The 22,039-nt window shown below is 45.4% G+C and overlaps 1 pseudogene; it reads right to left on the minus strand.

Moving 5' to 3' along the window:
• Positions 1-12,686: 12,686 nt before the first annotated feature.
• On the minus strand, positions 12,687-14,871 carry LOC118676458 (annotated as a pseudogene).
• Positions 14,872-22,039: the final 7,168 nt, after the last annotated feature.

Genomic DNA, 22,039 nt, shown 5'->3' on the forward strand with positions numbered 1-22,039 from the left:
GGTGACCGAAGCTCCCAGCCTTTCCTTTTTTTGTTTGTTTTTTTATTCGCTCCAGCTCTGTGGCCATGGTGACTGGAAGCAGGTATCTGGGGTTTATTTACCTTCTATAATTGAAACTTTGTTGCCTTGAGAAGAGGCAGCAGCCGGCCGGAAAGCTTGGCTTCTTCCATCGCCAGGGGCAACCCACCCTCCTGCTCACTCCAGCTCTGTGGCCTCAGCCAGCTGAAAGCAGGTATCTGGGGTTTATTTATCTTCTATAATTGAAACTTTGTTGCTTTGAGTGGAGCTCAGAGCTGGCCGTGGCAGCTTGGCTTCCTCCATCATTGGGGCAACCAAGCCTCCTGTCTGCTCCAGCCCCGTGGCTGCCGGCCGCCATCTTGGTTGGGTTAATTTGCATATAGTTGCTCTGATTGGCTGGCAGGCGTGGCTTAGGGCGTAGCAAAGGTACGGTCAATTTGCATGTTTGTCTTTTATTAGTGTGGATGTAAATATAATGGTTAGGCAAAGGGTACTTGTGAATATAATGTTTTATATTCACATGTACAACTATAGAACATTTATCTCAGATGTATTTACTTAATGCAAACCTGTTTTTAGTTAAAATGGATAATTTATTGAGCTCTTCATTTTTGATTCCTAGGACAAATTCTTGGTTGAGCAAGGTCAAAGTAAAGATGTTAACTTTTAATATTCTAATCCTAATCCTTGGGGCAGTTAAATATGGGTTTTAGCTAAGTGAATGGCAATTAATATGAATAGGCCCACTGGTTGAAGGTTGATAGTTTATGAAGCATTTTTAAGGCTGAAGCAATTAAATTAGGCAGTCCTTACATGAAACAAACAACTTCTAGGCTAGAATTCATTAAAGGTAGGATTATTTTCATATGCAGTGACTGCACTTCATAGGGAATGTTAAGGTATTTTCCTTCCCCAGCCCTCCATCTATAACTCAGGAAGTCACCTTCCTTTCATCATCTAGCAAACATTTACTAGTGTCAGGGTATAGTGGATATAGTTGCTGCAATGATTAGCCAAAAAGATAAGGTTTGTGCCCATATGGAACTTTTAGACATATCATAGTCATAAATATGTTATTCCAAATGTCAATACTTGTGAAGGGAAATCCTGGGTACTCTGAGGAGAGTTGCATGAGAGAAGTTAAAGGGTCAATGAAGGCAGGAGAGCATATTCTAACAGGAGTGACAGCAAAGAACCTGAGGTAAGAAACAGCAGCCAGAACCTAAGAATCGAAAGACCTGTATGACTGAATTATGTGGATTTTAAGCAGGGGAGTTATATTTGCATGAAAAAATATTATGTTTTCTTAACTTGGGTGATGGGTGAATATTCATTTTATTATGCTTTATAGGGTACATATTTTCCTTTGGTGTTTGTGAGCTATTTCATAATATTTTCAGAGTTTAGTGGGAAATGGATAATTTGAATTAGGGTGAAGAATGAACTCTACAGGCTAATAACAGGGTTAAACCTCAGTAGAAGCAGTGGCTATCTCTAGAAGGATAAAGTAGATAAAATTGACAGTTTAATGATGGGTTGGAATGAGGAAATGGGTAAGTGAGGAAATGGATGAATCAAAGAAGACACCTAGATTTTTGGCTTTCACAACTAATGCCACTTGGTGAGTGAGGAACCCTGGACAGGACGAGGATGGAGAAGGCATATATGGTTTTGGTTGTAGATACCTTGCATTTGATGTGCTTTTGAGATAAGTGAGTGGAGCAGGCCCATCTGATCTCTACTGCATGGAAGCTCTGATCCTGAGCTTAGAAACCAATCCATAGAGACATTTTAGTCCATCTCATTTCTCTGACTCTAGCCCATGGATTAATATCCAGATTAAATGTGACTAGAGAGTAACTAATATTTGCCACATGAATATATTACATACATTTTAAGTCTTAAACACAAGAATGAAAGGGTTGAGTGTTGTTTATAAAAGTTCTAGAATTTGCCTTCCTAGGACTTGAGTGGGTGTCTTTGTCACCTCACCTTGAGGCAAGGAAACATTTATAAAAGTTGTGTAATTGAACCAAAAGGAAATCTGTCATCTCCCTTTTTTTTAAAGGTGTAAATCATTTTATTCCCATGAGTCAATGGGCTATAAATCACTTGGCATAGATTTACAATTATTATCTCTTATAGTCGCAAATCTTTGTCAACTTACTGGTTAAGCAATGCCCTTGAGGTAGAAATAGGTCAGTGACTTGCATTTTCCTGACAAGTTTAACAATACCATTTTTCAGCAAAAGGAGGGAACCTTTGGGAATCAATTTATGGAAAAGAACTTCAGTAAGAAAGGGAGGGTTTTTAAGATTTTGTTTATTATTGTTTCCTTTTCCCCTGTTGTTAGTAGCTTACTATTTATAGTTACAGTAGTTGAGAATTTCAGCCAGTGTTAAAGTTAGCACTGCAGGGGAAAGGGGAAAGTTAGTGGGTTGCTAATTTATTCCTTGCCAGATTGGTATTTTCCTTGACAGAGTTTTGGTGTTGCAGAAAAAGATGTAAATTTTCTGTGACTTTTATAACCAACTTTATTTAGGTATCAGCGTAGCACGCAATCCTATGCTGAGAGCCTCAACTCCTTAAAGTGGGTGGTTTTCTAGGGAAGAAAGGACAGACATGATAAGCAAAGATCTACTTTTAGTCGAAATAAACTGGGTTAGCATAAGTTGTTTAGCATAACATCTACTCCAAGGAGGTCAGTGATACAACATAAGTACTCTGACATTAAAGGAAAAGTTGATTGCTGACTAGAAAAGAACAAAAAAGCTGTTTTATCATTTTAGCTTATATACAGCTGAAGTGACTATATTCAAATCAATGCTATGCTTTGAAGTAAATACCTGAGATTCCTGGTTTAAATGACACATTTTAAAATAGCCACCTCTAAACATTGACAGCCAAAAAGGATGAGGACCTCCAGCCATTTGGTAAGTAGAATATGGAATGGAACCACAAGGTGTAAGGAATCCGGAAGTTGCCTGCTTTCTCTACTTGTCACCTATGTGCTTGATCCTGGTTGGGGCCACCCTCTCCACTGCTCCATAATGCAAGGAAGAGAGGCACTCAGAGTAAGGATGAGGTGTCCACTTTGCTGCTGTCTTCCCACAAACGTTGGCCTGTGTCTAAACAGAGGGCTCCAGTTTGCATTCCTTAGCGGGCTGCATGTTTAGGAGGTCAACCGTGTAACCTACCAAATATACAGCTTAGCAGGTAGCCTAGCAGAGACTTTTATTTTGAATTCATAACTTTGTTTAGCTTAACCTGTAAACACTTAGATCACCCTAGATGTTATGAGATTTGTGTAACCACAACCTATAATTTGCTGATTTTAACAGAGGGCTGAGACTTAATTGGTTAAACCTTTTATATGTACACCATCCCTGACATTGACAATGGCCAGACTGTCTTTTCAAGGACAAGCCCAGGATGATTTACAAGACCAGGGGCTAAACTGGCTCAAACTGCCTGAGGCTGACCAAAGTGGCCTGGAGAACCCTTTAGTGACCTCCCCATGAACCTTTCCCACTGTAACTTCATTTTAATACAAAAATCTCCCAGAGGCAGAGATTTTCCACCATTTTTTAACATGCAAGCCATGTTTTCTAACTGAAGGCACAGAAATGCCGCTACCTATACATTCAATGATAAAGCTCACCTTGTTGTTTATGCATGATTTCCCTAAATAAACACAAATCCAGTCCTTTGTTCAGAGACACATATTTTGGGAAAGTAGCTTTCTCAACCTCCTCACCCCCATTTCCTTGCCCGACAGCTGACAATAATGTATATTCCTTCTCATGAAATCTTGGAATTGTCATTTGGCTGGCAACTACTGAGTAATTGGACCCAGTTTGGTCTGGTAATGACCTTTGTTCTAAAAAAGTCCTTCAGGCTCACTGCCAAATCTCAATCCAATCTGATTAGATCTGAAAGCTCTGAGACCAATTTAAAGTCCTTGAAGCAAGCAATCTGGAATTCTCTGAGATGTAGATAAAGGAAGAGAAGGATCAGACAACTAGCTAATTCATTTTTGTCCCTACTACACCATCAGGGATGACTGATAAAAGAGCAAATATATGGCGAACTGAAAAATCTCATGGGACACAGTGGAACACAGTGTTAGAGTGCTGTCGTTTCTGAAGATAATCCAGAAATACAGTGAAGTGTGATGTGAACTCACTTAGGTTAAGTCCTTTTCTGCCTTGAAGTGTTTGTTAACTTATTTGTTTTGCAGTTGGTGGGTATGTTCATTTTTATGGGAATCATCTAATACCTTAGATCAGTGGTTCTCAACCTTGGCTGCACATTAGAATCATGTGGGAATCTTTTTAAAATCCTGATTTCTGGGCCTCATCCTCCAGAAATTCTGTTTCTTTGTTATGGGGTGGGCCACAACATTAGTAACAAAGAAACAGAATTTCTGGAGGATGAGGCCCAGAAATCAGGATTTTAAAAAGATTCCCATGTGATTCTAATGTGCAGCCAAGGTTGAGAACCACTGCCTTAGATGATTGTACCCTGGTTGGGGCCACCCTATTCACTGCTCCATAAAGCAAAGAAGTTAGTTACTGCATTGAGTTGGATAATGCCGCCTCTCCCCCAAATCATGTCCTCTCAGAACCTGGAAATGTGACCTTATTTGGAAATAGGGTTTTTGCTGATATAATCAAGGTCATAGTGGGTTAGGGTGGACCCTTATACAATCATGTTCTTATAAGAAAAGGAAAATTTGGGCACAGACACACAGGGGAGAAGATCATGTGAAGACAGAGGCAGAGGTTGGAGTGATACAGCAACAAGCCAAGGAATGCCAGGGCTTTCTGAGAACCTCTAGGAACTGAAGAGATGAGAAGGGATCCTCCTCTAGAGCTCTCAGGAGAGTACAGCCCTACCAACACCTTGGTTTTCAACTTCTAGCCTGCAGCTCTGTGAGAGAATAAATTGTGTTGTTTTGAGCCACCAAATTGATGGTACTTCGTAATGACAGTCTTAGAAAACTAATACATTTCCCTTAGTAAAGTTTTTAAATGGGATTGCTTAGAAATTTTGTGGGCTTTTATACTTTAAATATTTTATATTTTATTTAGGACATTACACTTTGGTATAAAAGCCAGCTAAACAAAATCTTCTGGCTTTTCCTTAACAAAACATAGAGAAAATAATTCCCAAACAATCACCACTTACCAGATGAAGAATGAATAAAAAGCCAAACTCCCACCCACAGGTATGATTGGTTAGTGTATTTGCAGAGAGAAGGTTTTTCTTCAACTTTGCATTTGCTGAGGTTGGAAAACAGACTCTTCCACAGGAACCTGAGGAAAGAATTCCAGGGAACTACACATGGGAGATTGTGGTATGCTGGCATGGTTTATTTGTGATGTAATATCAAGAGTTCACCTCCTGGCTTCCAATGTCCCATCTCCCTCTGTCCCACCATGGAAAAATACAACTGTGTTTCCAAACAAAGCCAAGGCAAAGGCCAGTGCCCAGAGTTTCTGCTCCATAGTCCTTGGAAGCCCATGCAGTCTGACATGGCCACTAGACCTGTCGCGTGCTCCCCAGTGGGAGAGAACGTGAACAAACTAGGTGAGTGCAGGTCAGAGAGAGAAAGAGAGAGAGAGATTCTTTGTTCACCTGGAATTATGGAATTATGTATTCTGAGGCTTAGGAGGAGCCAGAAAGTTTTTGGAAATAACCATTTAGCTTTCCTGGGCTTGCATTGACTCCACCACTCTAGCCAATTTTCTTTTTCCCAGGTTTGACTGACAGGCCTCTATAGTCCAGCACCTCCTCTATGCCATTTTGACTTCATTACACATGTGCTTACCTCCCCTTTGTTCTATCCCTTCCCTCAGTGACCTTAATGGAGAGAACAGACTGGTGGTTTCCTGAGGAGAGTGTGAAGCTATAGCTTCCTGGTGAAGCAAACAGGCCTCTGCTTCCCAAATGAATATGCTCAACAATGTCTGATTTCCCTTTGCTCTCTTTTCTTTTATCTTTTTTTTCTTTTTTTTAAAAAATATATTTTATTGATTTTTTACAGAGAGGAAGGGAGAGAGACAGAGAGTTAGAAACATCGATGAGAGAGAAACATTGATCAGCTGCCTCCTGCACATCTCCTACTGGGGATATGCCCGCAACCCAGGTACATGCCCTTGACCGGAATCGAACCTGGGACCTTTCAGTCCGCAGGCCGACGCTCTATCCACTGAGCCAAACCGGTTTCGGCTCTCTTTTCTTTTTTAAAATATACATATTTTATTGATTTCAGAGAGGAAGAGAGAGAGAGAGAGAGAGAGAGAGAGAGAGAGAGAGAGAGAGAGAGAAATATCAATGATGAGAGAATCATCGATCAGCTGCCTCCTGCATGCCCCCTATTGGGGGTCAATACTCAACCACTAAGTCATACCAGCCAGGCTCTTTTCCTTATTAATAACCAGCTACCTACAGTAGCACACTCAGGGCAATGTGTGCATATGATCTTCACTGCTCACCGGTCAATCTGCTCTGCCTCTGCAAATGTACAAAACTAGGAGAAAATGAGGGAGATTTGAAGCAAACCCAAGCCTGCAGTAAAAACTTCAAAAAAGTCATTGCTAATAGTGAGTGTGTAGCATCCTCTGCATATACAGAAAGGCACACTAAAGAAACTTAATGTGGAAAAACTCCAGTTAGATCCTAGCATGTGGCTGTGGTCATGGCTGCTAATTATTTGCTGAAGAAAGCAAGCAGTTTTGCCCTGACTGGTTTGACTCAGTGGATAGAGCATCGGCCTGTGGACTGAAAGGTCCCGGGTTCGATTCCGGTCAAGGGCATGTACCTTGGTTGCAGGCACATCCCCAGTGGGAGGTGTGCAGGAGGCAGCTGATTGATGTTTCTCTCCCATTAATGTTTCTAACTCTCTATTCCTCTTTCTTCCTCTTTGTAAAAAATTAATAAAATATATTAAAAAAAAAAAAAAAGCAAGCAGTTTTCCAATAAGCAGTCTTTTCTGCTGGTTCTTCCTCTTGTTTCAGATTTCAATGTAGGAGTCTCTTGGTTCAGTCCATGAACTTTTTCTTTTTTCTCTTTTCATCAACCCTTTGGTGACTTCATCTAATTTAATGGCTTTACTACTGTCTGTGTCCCAACAACATCCAAAATAATAACATCCAGTCCACACCTCTCTTCCATATTCCAGAAGTGTCCAATAATAATCAGCCTCCATACTTAGATGGTTAATAAACATCTCTGACTTAGCATATCCAAAACTGAACCCCTAATCTTTCCCCAACCCTATGTGTTCCTCTTACAACCTTGCCCATTGCAGTTGATGGCAATTTCTTCCTTCCAGTTTCTCAGGCCAAAACCCTTCGATTTTTTTTCTTCTCATCTCTTTCTTTCACATCTCATAGCTCTACTTTCAGAACATATTCAGATCTGGCAAATGGGTCACCCCAGAGACAGTTGACACTAGTCCAGCAGCATAGCAGAAACGTATCAAGGCATAGGCTGCAGGTAAGCATACCAGGATTACCTGAGACAAGGGCACTCAGCAGTATGGACAAATAGGAGCTGCCATCAGGGAAGGAGTCAGCAGATGTCAGGGCCTAGCACCTGAGTAAGGAATTTTCAAGCAAAAGCCCAAGGCTTAGGGAACAGAGATCCATGTATGAGAAGCAAGACAAATCCCCAGTTAACCCTAGTGGATCCTTGAGTGCCTCAGAAATAGGAAGACACTCATCAGAATTCGGACACCAGACAAGCCTGAGTTAGCACTGCTAGACTATAAACCTCTTCTATTGCACAGATTGGGTCTAGAGGACAAAATGGGGCTACACCCACAAGGGGGTTTGGAAATATGTGAGATACTGGATTGGAAGTCACACTGGCCTGACAACATTCTAACAGGATTACCAAGTAAACTTGTTTCTGAAATACTCCATTTCCAAACAAGAAGAATGTCAGACAGTTATGCGTATATAGTGAGGACTTGAAATGTAGTTCCCAGGCCTTGTGTTTTATCAGACCCTGTAGGATCAATGCATTCAAGTTGGATGGGCCTTAAAGAGCAAATATTTAAAATACTAACATTGAAAGATCCCCTTTTCAGAGCCTGACAGACTGGTCTCTGAATAAGCTTTTATGATATTTAAGTCATCTTAAGCCTACTGAAAGGGCTCCCAGTAGGTCCTGCTTTGCTCTCTCTACCCCAGCTTCCCTAATCTTCCCTAATGCTACAATGGCGTTTCATTCACTAGGCCCACATGCACATCCAGCACACCATGGTCTTGTGCATCCTGGGCCCCATAAAGTGACCTTAAACTATAGTGCTCCTTGTGCTTTATCCTACCTATCCTCTCTTCTCATTCCACTGGCCAAGTGCATTGGGCTGGCTTTAAACCACGGGTCTCTTCCCTTAATTTCTTTGCAGTTACCCAGCTTTATTCAAAGACAGCTTTTTCAGAACTCAGGTGATTATGAGGTACTTTGTCCTGTTGTCTCTCGCCCCCATACTCCCTGCCATTAGTGTTATGGTCCTTTGAAGAAAGACCTAGGAACTGTTGCCTAGAATCCCTTGCTGTTGTTCAACCTACTGCATTGGAGCACCTGGTTTCAGTGACTGTTCACCTGGTGCTGAATTTACCACATTATCTGACACTAGGTTTTGAGATAGCATGAAGTTCTTGCAGGAGCCACTCTAGCTATGTGATTTTTTCCATTCCTTGGTTCTACCACTTCTCCACAGATCTCTTCCCTACCTAGTTTCCCTTATGTCTCATGCCCAAGACAACCTCTTGGTTCAAGGAGGTTCTCTGGAGCAGCAGAAAATACATGCAATCTCCTGCTGCATGGTAAATTTTCACAACTTATTTCCTGCAAACTAAGCATTCTTAATTTAACATGGTTTCCAAACCATTTTCTATAACAGTGCACACTCTTTCGCTCTCTAACTGGGAAGTGTTTGTTAGATCAATTGTTCAAGTGTTCACTGCTGAAGAGGCTCATGACTTGCCTCGAATGACTGGGCAAAGGAGGAATTGGGTTTTGTTTTGTTTTTTTATCTCCTTCTGAACATATACATATTGATTTGAGAGAGAAAGAAAGGTGGTGGGGAAAACATCAATGCAAGATAGAAACATTGATCGGTTGCCTCCTGTATGTGCCCCAACCGGGGAATGAATGTGCAATGGGGATCAATCTTACAACCTTTTGGTGTATGGGATGGTGCTCCAATCAACTGAGCCACCCAGTCAGGAGCAAAGGGGACATTTTTGGTGTGTGTTTTTAAAGAGAAAGTTTCTGGCGGTTCTAGCCTCCTTTCACAACCACGTCAATATTTCAACTAAACTACAGAACAACCACCATTCAGAACCACCTGAAATCTAGCTGAGCAGAAATCCTGCAACTAGGGAATTAAAAATGAAGCCACTGAGACTGGTAGGAGGGGAGTAGGCTCTGCAGAATTGTGGAACTGGCTGGTCACACACCCATGTGTGACAGTTTAAAACCAGGAGGGATATCTTGGCTGTGGAAGTTTCCCTGAGGAGCAAGGGGTCCCAGTCCCACACCAGGCTCCCCAGTCCAGTGTTCCAGTGCCAGGAAGAGAACTCCCCATAACTTTGGGCTGTAGAAACCAGTGGGGATTGTGGCTCAGTGACATGGAGGCTGCTGAAGCCCCAAGCAATTCTTCTTAAAGGGCCCACACAAGACTTACTCAGACTCACTCCCTCTGAGCTCCAGTATTGGGGCAGTAGCTTGAAAGGAACCAGGGACATTTGGGGATGAATTAACTTATCTGGTATCAGGGTGAGAGTTGGAGGAATGGCTTTCTCCCAGACAGAAATGCTGACAGAGGCCATTATTCCTTTGCTGAGTCCTCCCCACCATGGATCAGCAGGCAGGAGCCATATCTGAGTCTCCAACCACCTGGCTCACACTTTTCCCTTTGCCCAGGTGATTCCCTGAGACCCCGCCCCTCCCTACTCGTAGGTTCACTCAAGCCATTTCCAGTGGCTTTTCCATATAACTGGCCTCTCTTGCCTCATGCTTCCTAAAATATCTCAAACAAGCAGCAGTTGGCCTGAACATTCCCCATACCTCTCAATAAGTGGGACTAGCTAGGCATGACAATAGCAGCAGCCCACCTTGGTTCACAGGTTGGCCTGTCCTGGGAACCTCTAAGCCCAAGACAAGTAGCAGCCATCTTCAGATTGCTTTGTAGCTCATGCTAGGTGGCTCTGGGCAGGGCACAGGCAGTGACTATTGTTGCACCTCCCAGGAGGCCCCAGAGTGAGTGCACCTGGTAGTCAGCTTCAACCACATCGAATTTCTACCCTCCACCCTTCACAAGTGACACACTCAAGGGGCAAACTCAGTGAGCACCAAAGCCCCACTGAAGCAAGTCCTGCTCCATAGGGTTGGCTTCTCCATCACAGTTCTTTTGATGTAGTCACAGCTGATCCCTGAAACCTTTGACCTGGAGGTCAATCTCTCTCAGTGACACCAATATCAATCAAGGCTCAAGACCAGTAGGACAGTGCACACTGCTCATATAAGGGTGCACCTGGAGTGCCCATCTCAGGTGATTGGGGAGACTGAGCCAGTGAACCTATAGGGCACCTATTACACAAGGCCACCCTACCAAGTCTGGAGACATAACAAATCTACTTAATACATAGGAACAGCCAAAATGTGGAGACAAAGAAACATTTCACAAATGAAAGAACAGGAGAAATCTCCAGAAAAAGAATTAAATGAAAAAGAAAACTACCAGGTATAGAGTTCAAAACAACGGTTATAAGGATGCTCAAGGAAGTTACTGAGAACTTCAAGGAACTTAGTGAGAACATCAACAACATTAAAAAGGACCAGTCAGAAATGAAACATACACTAACTGAAATAAAGAATAGTGCACAGGGAATAAATAGTAGAGTAGAGGATGCTGATAATCAAATCAAGAATTTAGAATGTAAGGAACCAAAAAACACCCAATCAGAAGAGCAAGAAAGAAAACAAAGAATAAAAAAATATGAAGATAGTATAAGGAGCCTCTGGGACAACTTCAAGGATACACATATTTGCATCATGGGGGTGCCAGAAGGAGAAGAGAGGGAGCAAGATATTCAAAACTTATCTGAAGAAATAATGACAGAAAACTTCCTTTTCCTGGTGGAAGAAATAAATATACAAGTCCAGAATGCATAGAGTTCTAAACAAGAGGAACCCAAAGAGGCGCACACCAAGACAAATCATAATTAAAGTGCCAAAAATTAAAGACAAAGAGGGAATTTTAAAAGCATCAATAGAAAATCAGTTAGTGGAGATGGAAATCTCAGTGGCCTGCAAAAATTCTAAGGGGAGAAAACCAAGATGGCGGCATAGGTTAACGCCGGAGATTGCTGCCTCGAACAACCACTTCAAAAAACAACTAAAAGACGGAACGGACATCATCCAGAACCACAGGAAGGCTGGCCGAGTGGAAATTCTACAACTAGGAGGAAAGAGAATATCATACCCAGACTCAGAGGAGGCGCAGTGCTGAAGTGAAATACTCAGGTGCGGAGTGCGTGCGGAGCGGGCTGGCAGCGGAGGGCGTGGTTGTTGTTTTCAATCGGGAGGGAGTTTCAGACTCTGAGCTCCAGATCTGGGCGAGTCTCTAGGGACCCAGACTCAAACGGGAGAAGCGGGACTGTCTGACTTTGGTCGGAACTCGAAGGCAGCTTTCTCTCCAAGGTTTGCAGCAGTTGCTGGGACTCTGTGAGGCAGAGTCCCTAGGGACGGAACTGAGAGCAGCCATAACTGCTCACTCTGGCCCGCCCTGTAGATCCCCGGGGACCCGCCCCACCCAAGCCCTGCGCAGAGCCATTTGCCGGATAGCCTCAGGCAAATGCTAGATTAGCACCGCCCTAGAGATCCAGCACAGAAGCTCTCCCACTGCAGACACAGCTGACTCTCAGCCAGTTAGCCTGGAGGTCAAATCACCCCCGGTATTGATGACAACAATCAAGGCTTAACTACAACAAGACTGCGCACAAAGACCACTAGGGGGTGCACCAAGAAAGCATAAAAAATGCGGAGACAAAGAAACAGGACAAAACTGTCAATGGAGGATATTGAGTTCAGAACCACACTTTTAAGGTCTCTTAAGAACTGTCTAGAAGCCGCCGATAAATGTAGTGAGATCCTCAAGAAATCTAATGAGACCCTCGATGTTATGATAAAGAACCAACTAGAAATTAAGCATACACGGACTGAAATAACTAATATTATACAGACTCCCAACAGCAGACCAGAGGACCGCAAGAATCAAGGCAAAGATTTGAAATGCGAAGAAGCAAAAAACACCCAACCAGAAAAGCAAAATGAAAAAAGAATCCGAAAATACGAAGATAGTGTAAGGAGCCTCTGGGACAGCTTCAAGCGTACCAACATCAGAATTATAGGGGTGCCTGAAGATGAGAGAGAGCAAGATATTGAAAACCTATTTGAAGAAATAATGACAGAAAACTTCCCCCACCTGGTGAAAGAAATAGACTTACAGGTCCAGGAAACGTAGAGAACCCCAAACAAAAGGAATCCAAAGAGGACCACACCAAGACACATCATAATTAAAATGCCAAGAGCAAAAGACAAAGAGAGAATCTTTTTTTTTTTGTTTTTTTTTTTGTTTTTTGTTATTTACCATTGAACTTGTTTTAATGTTTCTTCACAAATGGTAAAAAATACTAAAGTACAGACAAGGAATAATCATAATGTTGTGGCCAACATTATAAATATGGAATTATAAATTTAAAACATTTTCTGGTTTAAAAAATAAATCTGGTAGTCAACGCAGCTTGCAGGGTCTCTGCATCTAGTAGGGCCGGTCTCTGCGTTCCTGATGGTGTTCACCTTTATCCATCTTTCCAGGTCCTCCACGCCCGCCTCTTCTTCCTCCCATCTGCTCCATCAAAGGTCCAGGAGGACCCCCAGGGCCCCCTCGTCTTCCTCCACCGAAGCCACCACGGTCCATGCCCCGGCTGCCACGGAAGCCACCTCTGTCTCCACCACGGCCACCTCTGAACATGCCACCAGGACCACCGCGGTCCATGAGGCCACCTCTTCCTCCCCGCATGCCACCAGGTCCACCTCTGCCACGGTCGCCGCCTGGGGGTGGAAAGGGTGGCGGGAGGAAGCCTTCAGGCTTCGGGGCCTTACACTGGTTGCATTCTGTTCTCCAGGCGAAATTCTGGTTTCCACACCCCGGATTGGGGCACTGCCAGTCTCCAGCTCGGTGCTGGACGTTTCCTCCTCCGGATGGGTTTCCTCGGGAGCCCCGGGGCCCTCTTGGGGGAAAGCCTCCTCTGTCTCCTCCTTGGCCTCCCATGCGACCCATGGGTCCCCCGGGGCCTCCTGGGCCTCCCGGACCTCCTCGGAGCGGCGGCGGCATCCCCCTGCCCTCTTCGGGCGGCATGCCCCCCCCCCCCATTGCTGTTCATTGGCGGCTTCTTCCGAGCAAGGGACACTTTCAGCTTGCTTCCTTGAAAATCTTTCCCATCAAACCAGTCCACTGCCGCCTTGGCTGTCGGCGGGTCTTCATAGGACACTGTAGCATTGCCTTTGGGCTTCCCTGTTTCCTTGTCCAAGTAGATGTGGATCATGGGCTGGCCCGTTCTCTTGTTAATCTTAACAACTCCACACTGCTTGAAGAAGTCTGCCAGGTCATCTAGAGTCACATTGTCATTTAAACCTTGCACATAAATGGCACTATTGTCAGAGTCTTCATCTGGATCAACAGGTGGGCCTAGATCAAGATCCGGTCCTTCATCCATGGCTCCACCAGGCTTATTGAAGCCACCTCGCTCTCCAGCGCTGCCCATTCCACCGCGTCCTCCTCCCCGCCCACCTCTGCTCATGCCTCCACGATCAAATCCCCCTCTTCCCCTGCCCCGGTTATCAGGGCCACTCATGCTCGGGTTCTCTCCTGGTCCGGAAAATCCTCCAGACTCCTGCCCATAAACACCCATGCTACTGGGGTGGTCCTGTCGGAATGAACCTGAGGAAAGAGTCACATTCTGCTGCCCATAGCTGCTGCTCTGTTGGCTATATTGACTTGGAGCCTGGCTGTAGGATCCAGTTTGGGGGGGAGGGGTAACTAGTGGGCGGCTGCTGCCCATAGCTGCTTTGTTGACCATAGCTACTCTGCTGTCCATAGCTGCTCGGCTACCCATAGGTGTTCTGCTGAGAGTAACTGCTCTGATCATAACTAGTCGGCTGTGTAGAGGAATAGCTGGTAGGAGGATAGGATGGCGGTGCCGTGACTGGCTGCATGGGGTAGCTCCCAGGTACCTGGAGATAACTGTAGTTTCTCTGTCCATATCCCAGGCTGGGCTGGTTGTAACCCCCTGTGCTGGATTGAGGTTGACTGGTCTCAGCGGGTTTGTTACCATCCTGTGGTCTTGCAGGTGCAGTGGTTGCTGGCTGTTGCCCATAGGCCGGGTAAGCAGGCTGCGTGACATACGCAGACTGAGAGGCATAGGAGGCCTGGGTGGTGGTGACCGTAGCAGTGGTGGTGTCATAAGCACCAGTGCCATACCCCTGGACAGGCTGACTGTAGGCCTGGGGGGCAGCTGGAGTAGTATAACCTGTGGGAGGCTGTCCATAAGAAGTCACATAGGCTGTCTGCCCATAGGTAGCAGTGGTCTGAGCCTGGGTATAGCTGACATCAGTGGGCTGTCCATAGGTTTCATAACTTTGCTGCCCATATGCCTGAGTGGTCTGTGCATATCCTTGAGTGGGCTGGGCGGTGTAAGCACTGTAACCCTGCTGGGCTGCAGCTTGGCTGTAGGTACTGGAATCCGTGGACGCCATTTTCTCTCCTTCCTCCTCGTTGACAAAGAGAGAATCTTAAAAGCAGCAAGAGAAAGAAACTCAGTTACCTACAAGGGAATACCCATATGACTGTCAGCTGATTTCTCAACAGAAACTTTGCAGGCCAGAAGGGAATGGCAAGAAATATTCAAAGTGACCCGGAACCACAGCCTCTAGGGATGGACGACATTGAATGAGAGAAACTAAGATGGCGGCATAGATAAACACCGGGAAATTGCCGCCTCCCACAACAATTGAAAAATACCGCAAAGGACAGAGCAGACATCATCCAGAACAACAAGAAGGCTGGCTGAGTGTAAATTCTACAACTAGAAGGAAAGAAAAGCACGCTGAGAGCCAGAGGAGCTGCGGAGGTGAAGTGCAGAGGTACGGCGGCTCGCGCGCCTGCGGAAAGGGGGTGGCACCTGAGGACGCGGCTGTCTTTTTGAATCACAAGCTCCCGACTGCTCTGAACTCCGGTTCTGGCAAGTCTCTGGGGACCCAGGACTCATACGGGGAGAAGCTGGTCTGTCGGGCAGCGGGCGAACTTGAGGGCGGCTTTCCCTCAGAGGTGCTTGCAGCCGTTACCGGGACACTGAGACTCGCGACTCTGGGCAGAGATTCAGCCATAGCTGCTTTGATTCCCTTTGATTCCCTGAGACACCGCCCCACCCAGGCTGCAGCAGAGGCTTTTGCATGTGAATGTACCTAACTGCAGCCGAGCCAGGCAGACCAGGAACTTCCAAGAGAAGGCCCAAGGCCCCGCAGCAGCTTGCATTGCTTCATAGCTGAGCCTCTTCGTGGCTCCTGCTGTGTGGCCTCAGGCAGAGGCTGAATTAGCACCTCCTTAGATCCAGGAGCCACTGTACCCAGTGGTCAGAGGGGGACCATCCAGATTGCAACTCCTCAGATCCATAAGGGACACACTCAGGGAGCAGATTCAGTGAGCACCAAAGCCCCACTGAAGCAAGTCTTGCCCCAGAAGGGTGTCTTCAGCACAGAAGTTCTCCCACTTCAGACACAGCTGATTCTCACAGCCAATTGGCCTGGAGGTCAATTCTTCCCAGTGATCCTACAACAACCAAGGCACCAAGAGTGCACCAAGAGTGTCCACCTCAGGTAACTGGGGAGGCTAAGCCACTGGGCCCTACAGGACACCTGCAGTGCAGGGCCACTCTATCAACACAGGGAAGCAGCCAAAATGCGGAGACAAAGAAACAGGTCATAAATGGCAGAAATGGAGGAAAGCAAACGACTGGATATAGAGTTTAAGGCCACATTTATAAGGTTTTTCAAGAATTTTATGGAAACTGCCGATAAATTTAATGAATCCCTCAATAAGTATAGTGAGACCATGGAGGACATGAAAAAGGACCAACTAGAAATTAAGCATACACTGACTGAAATAAAGAATAATTTACAGAGATCCAACAGCAGACAAGAGGATCCCAAGAATCAAGTCAAAGATTTGAAATACAAAGAAACAAAAAATACCCAACCGAAAAAGAAAAAAGAAAAGAGATTCCAAAAATATGAAGATAGTGTAAGGAACCTCTGGGACAACTTCAAGCGTACCAACATCAGAATTATAGGGGTACCAGAAGGAGAGAGAGGGCAAGATATTGAAAACCTTTTTGAAGAAATAATGACAGAAAACTTCCCCTACCTGATGAAAGAAATGGACTTACAAGTCCAGGAAGCGCAGAGAACCCCAAACAAAAGGAATCCAAAGAGGACCACACCAAGACACATCATAATTAAAATGCCAAGAGCAAAAGATAAAGAGAGAATCTTAAAAGCAGCAAGAGAAAGACAGTCAGTTACCTACAAGGGAGTACCCATACGACTGTCAGCTGATTTCTCAACAGAAACCATGCAGGCCAGAAGAGACTGGCAAGAAATATTCAAAGTGATGAATAGCAAGAACCTGCAACCAAGATTACTTTATCCAGCAAAGCTATCATTCAGAATAGAAGGTCAGATAAAGAGCTTCACGGATAAGAAAAAGCTAAAGGAGTTCATCACCACCAAACCAGCATTATATGAAATGCTGAAAGGTATTCTTTAAGAAGAGGAAGAAGAAAAAGGAACTCTTACCATTTGCCACAGCATGGATGGAACTGGAGAGCGGATAAATACCACAGGATCTCACTCATTTGTGGAATATAATGAACAACATAAACTGATGAACAAGGACTGATCCAGAGACGGAGAGGCATTGATTGGACTGTCGGGCCTTGGAGGGAAGGTAGGGGAGGGTGGGGGTAAGGGGGAAAGATCAACCAAAGGACTTATATGCAAGCATATAGGCCTAACCAATGGACACGGACAACGGGGAGGAGGGGGGTGAGGGCATGAGCGGGGGGTGGGGGGTAGAGGGTAACGTGGGGACAAGGACACATATGTAATATCTTAATCAATAAAAAATATATTAAAAAAATAAATATTCAAAGTGATGAATAGCAAGAACCTACAACCAAGATTACTTTATCCAGCAAAGCTATCATTCAGAACTGAAGGTCAGATAAAGAGCTTCACAGGTAAGGAAAAGCTAAAGGAGTTCATCACCACCAAACCAGTATTATATGAAATGCTGAAAGGTATCCTTTAAGAAGAGGAAGAAGAAGAAAAAGGTAAAGATACAAATTATGAAGAACAAACATGCATCTATCAACAAGTGAATCTAAGAATCAAGTGAATAAATAATCTGGTGATCATAATAGAATTAGGGACATAGAAAGGGAATGGACTGACTATTCTTGGGGGGGAAAGGGGTGTGGGAGATGCGGAAAGAGACTGGACAAAAATCGTGCACCTATGGATGAGGACAGTGGGTGGGGAGTGAGGGCGGAGGGTGGGGCAGGAACTGGGAGGAGGGGAGTTATGGGGGGAAAAAAGAGGAACAAATGTAATAATCTGAACAATAAAGATTTAATTTAAAAAAAAATCAGTTAGTGGAGAAACCAAGATGGTGGCATAGGTAAACACCTGAAATTGCTGCCTTGCACAACCACTTCAAAATACAACTAAAAGACAAAACGGACATCATCCAGAACCACAGGAAGGCTGGCTGAGTGGAAATTCTACAACTAGAAGGAAAGAGAAAAGCACACTGAGACTCAGAGGAGGTGCAGAAGTAAAGTGCAGAGGTATGGAGGCGCACGTGGAAAGGGCTGGCAACTAAGAAGGCGGTTGTCTTTTTCAATCAGGAAGGAGACACAAGCTCCCAACTGCCCTGAACTCCAGTTCCAGGCAAATCTCTGGGGACCCAGACTCATACAGGGAGAAACTGGACTGTCTGGCAGTTGGCGGAACTCGAGGGTGGCTTTCTCTCAGAGGTGATTGCAGCAATTACCAACGGACACTGAGACCTGGGACCTCTAAGGGCAGGGCTGAGGATCAGCCATAGCTGTTTGCTCCACCCTGTTGATTCCCTGAGACCCCGCCCCACCCAAGCTGTGTGCAGAGGCTTTTGCATATGAATTGCCTGGCCCTTTGCAATCTAAAATTACCTAACAAACTGCAGCTGGGTCAGAGAGACCTAGAACATCCAAAAGAAGGCCCAAGGCCTCACAGAAGCTTGCATTGCTTCACAGCTGGGCCTCATCTGGGCACCTCCAAATCCCAAACAAAGAAGAGGAATCTGCAGGTTCCCTCCGTAGCTCCTGCTGGGTAGCCTCAGGCAGAGGCTAAATTAGCACCTCCTTAGAGATACAAGTGCCAGTGTACCCAGTGGCCAGAGTGGGACCATCCAGATTACAACTCCTCAGATCCATAAGGGACACACTCAGGGGGCAGACTCAGTGAGCACCAAAGCCCCACTGAAGCAAGTCTTGCCCCATAAGGGTATCTTCAGCACAGAAGTTCTCCCACAATAGACACAGCTGATTCTCACAACCGATTGACCTGGAGGTCAATTCCTCACAGTGACCCAACAACAGTCAAGGCTTAACTGCAACAAGACTGTGCACAAAGCCCACAAAGGGGTGCACCAAGAGTGTCCACCTCAGGTAATTGGGGAGGCTGGGCTACTGGGCCCTATAGGACACCTAGCACAGAGAGCCACCCTATCAACACAGGGAAGCATAAAAAATGCAGAGACAAAGAAACAGGTCACAAATGACAGAAATGGAGGAAAGCAAACTACTGGATATAGAGTTCAAAACCACGGTTATAAGGTTTTTCAAGAATTTTCTAGAAACCGCCGATAAATTTAGTGAGACCCTCAATAAATCTAGTGAGACCCTAGAGGATATGAAAAAGTACCAACCAGAAATTAAGCATACACTGACTGAAATAAAGAATATTATTCAGAGATCCAACAGCAGACTAGAGGATTCCAATAATCAAATCAAATATTTGAAATATAAAGAAGCAAAAAATACCCAACTGGAAAAGCAAAAAGAATCCAAAAATATAAAGATAGTGTAAGGAGCCTCTGGGACAACTTCAAGCGAACCAACATCTGAGTTATAGGGGTGGCGGAAGAAGAGAGAGAGCAAGATATTGAAAACCTATTTGAAGCAATAATGACAGAAAACTTCCCCTACCTGGTGAAAGAAATAGACTTACACGTCCAGGAAGTGCAGAGAACCCCAAACAAGAAGAATCCAAAGAGGACCACACCAAGACACATCATAATTAAAATGCCAAGGGCAAAAGACAAAGAGAATATTAAAAGCAGCAAGAGAAAAACAGTTAGTTACCTACAAGGGAGTACTCATATGACTGTCAGCTGATTTCTCAACAAAAAATGATGCAGGCCAGAAGGGAGTGGCAAGAAATATTCCAAGTGATGAAAAGCAAGAACCTACAACCAAGATTACTCTACCTAGCAAAGCTATCATTCAGAATTGAAGGTCAGATAATGAGCTTCACAGATAAGAAAAAGCTAAATGAGTCCATCACCACCAAACCAGTATTATATGAAATGCTGAAAGGTATTCTTTAAGAAGAGGAAGAAGAAGAAAAACGTAAAGATAAAAATTATGAACAACAAGTACTATCTATCAACAAGTGAATCTAAAAATCAAGTGAATAAAAAATCTGATGAACAGAATAAACTGGTGAATAGAATCTAATCAGGGGCATAGAAAGGGAGTGGACTGACAATTCTTGGGGGGGTGGTAGTGTGGGGGGTGCGGGAAGAGACTGGACAAAGATCGTACACCTATGGATGAGGACAGTGGCGTTGGGCGGGGGGCTGGGGGGGAGGAAGGGCAGAGGGTGGGGTGAGAACCTGGTGGAGGGGAGCATGGGGGGGAAAAAGAGGAACAACTGTAATAATCTGAACAATAAAGATTTAAAAAAAAAAAGTTTAAAAAAAGGCCCTGACTGGTTTGGCTCAGTGGATAGAGCGTTGGCCTGTGGACTCAAGGTTTGATTCTGGTTTGATTCTGGTCAAGGGCATGTACCTTGGTTGTGGGTACATCCCCAGTGGGGAGTGTGCAGGAGGCAGCTGATCGATGCTTCTCTCTCATCGATGTTTCTAACTCTCTGTCCTTCTCCCTTCCTCTCTGAAAAAAGTCAATAAAATATATTTTTTTTAAAAAAAGAAAAATGATAAGCAGTTAGTTACCTACAAGGGACTTCCCATAGTACTGTCACCTGATTTCTTAACAGAAACTTTGCAGACCAGGAAATATTCAAAGTGATTAAAAGCAAGGACCTACAAGCAAGATTACCCAGTGTATGTAGAGCTCGGGAAGTATGTCTCAGCGCTGTGGCTGATGCAATGGTGTGAGCACACTCCACCATGACGTGCTTCCTCGGCACACCAGGAAGTAGCAACGCCCGCCTGAACGAACTCCTAAAGCCACGTGCACAGTACCCCAGCCTTTCAGCCATTGGTCGCCTGTAGCAACGTGTCTCCCTCTGATTGGTCCCCTCATGCTGTATATACATACCCCTGTAGTTCCACAATAAAACAGATCTGCGTCACTGAACCTGGTCTCCGGAGTTGTGCATGCAGATACCCTAGCGCGTTGGGGCTCCATCGTCCTCACCCCCGAGGGACCCCCTGCTTCATCTGGCGCCCAACATGAGGTCCCCGGAACGGCTGGACGGGTGAGCAACCTCTACAGTAAAATGGGAAACCTATCCCCTTCGGTGAGAGCGCCACAAGCGCGCACGCTCCATGCCTTCCTGCAGAGCAGGCGAGTTAAGGTCTCTGAAAAGGAACTCCAAACTCATTGGGAATATCTATTACAGTCCAATCCGTGGTTAATTGAGGCCCCTATTTGGGACCCCTCCACGTGGGAGAAGGTCTTGAAAAGGATTCGATCCGCTGAGGTCCACGAGGGGGGATCGTTGCCCCCTTCTCTGACGCTGGCCATCTTGGCTGTCCTGGCTTGCCTGTCCGGCGCTCCGCCTGGACCGCCACTCCCAGTACCCACAGCCTTTTCAGCCACAGTGAAGGACGAGCCCCCCCCAAAGCTTCCCTTGCCACCTTACAATCCCCCGGTCACTATCACCACTCCCTCAGCATCTGAGGGTCCCCCAGAGGCAGACCCTTGGGAAGTATCTACCACCAACAGAGCTCAGAAGGAAGTGGAAGAAAACAAAACGAAAATGGGGGAAGCTGCTACCTCGGCCGAAACAGCGCAGGGCAGGAAGCCAAGCGCAGGTCCCCCATAGCAGACTGCTCCGGCCCCCCTTTTTGGGGACACGAACGATAATCCCTCCAAGCTCATACAGGGTTCCAATGAAGGGTTTTCAGAATTTTTACATAGAGTCAGGGAAGCTGTGGACCGTTAGGTTACTCACGCCCAGGCAGCGGAAGCCCTTACCAGAGAGCTCGTCTGGGAGGGGGCTAACACTGAGTGCCGCCAGGCAATCGCTCCGGTTAAAGCAGGCAGTATAGATGACTGGGTGCTTACCTGTCGAGATGTAGGCAGTAAGTTGGCCGCCACCCTTGCGGCAGCACTGGCCGCTCATATCAATCTAGGAGGACAATCAGGAGGACAGAAAGGAGCATGCTATGAGTGTAAAGGGATCGGCCATTTTGCGAAGGATTGCCCTAACAGGAAGAGAAAACAGGGAGGGGAAGGGAACCCCCCACCCCCCCTCCATTCGCCCCCGCTGTAGAAAGGGACTACACTGGCGCAGGGACTGCAGATCCAATAAGGATAAAGATGGCAATCCACTGCCCCCTTTAAACGAGAAGAGGGGCAGCTCTCAGCCC

Source organism: Myotis myotis, unplaced genomic scaffold, assembly GCF_014108235.1.
Source record: "Myotis myotis isolate mMyoMyo1 unplaced genomic scaffold, mMyoMyo1.p scaffold_m19_p_1, whole genome shotgun sequence".
NCBI lineage: Eukaryota > Metazoa > Chordata > Mammalia > Chiroptera > Vespertilionidae > Myotis > Myotis myotis.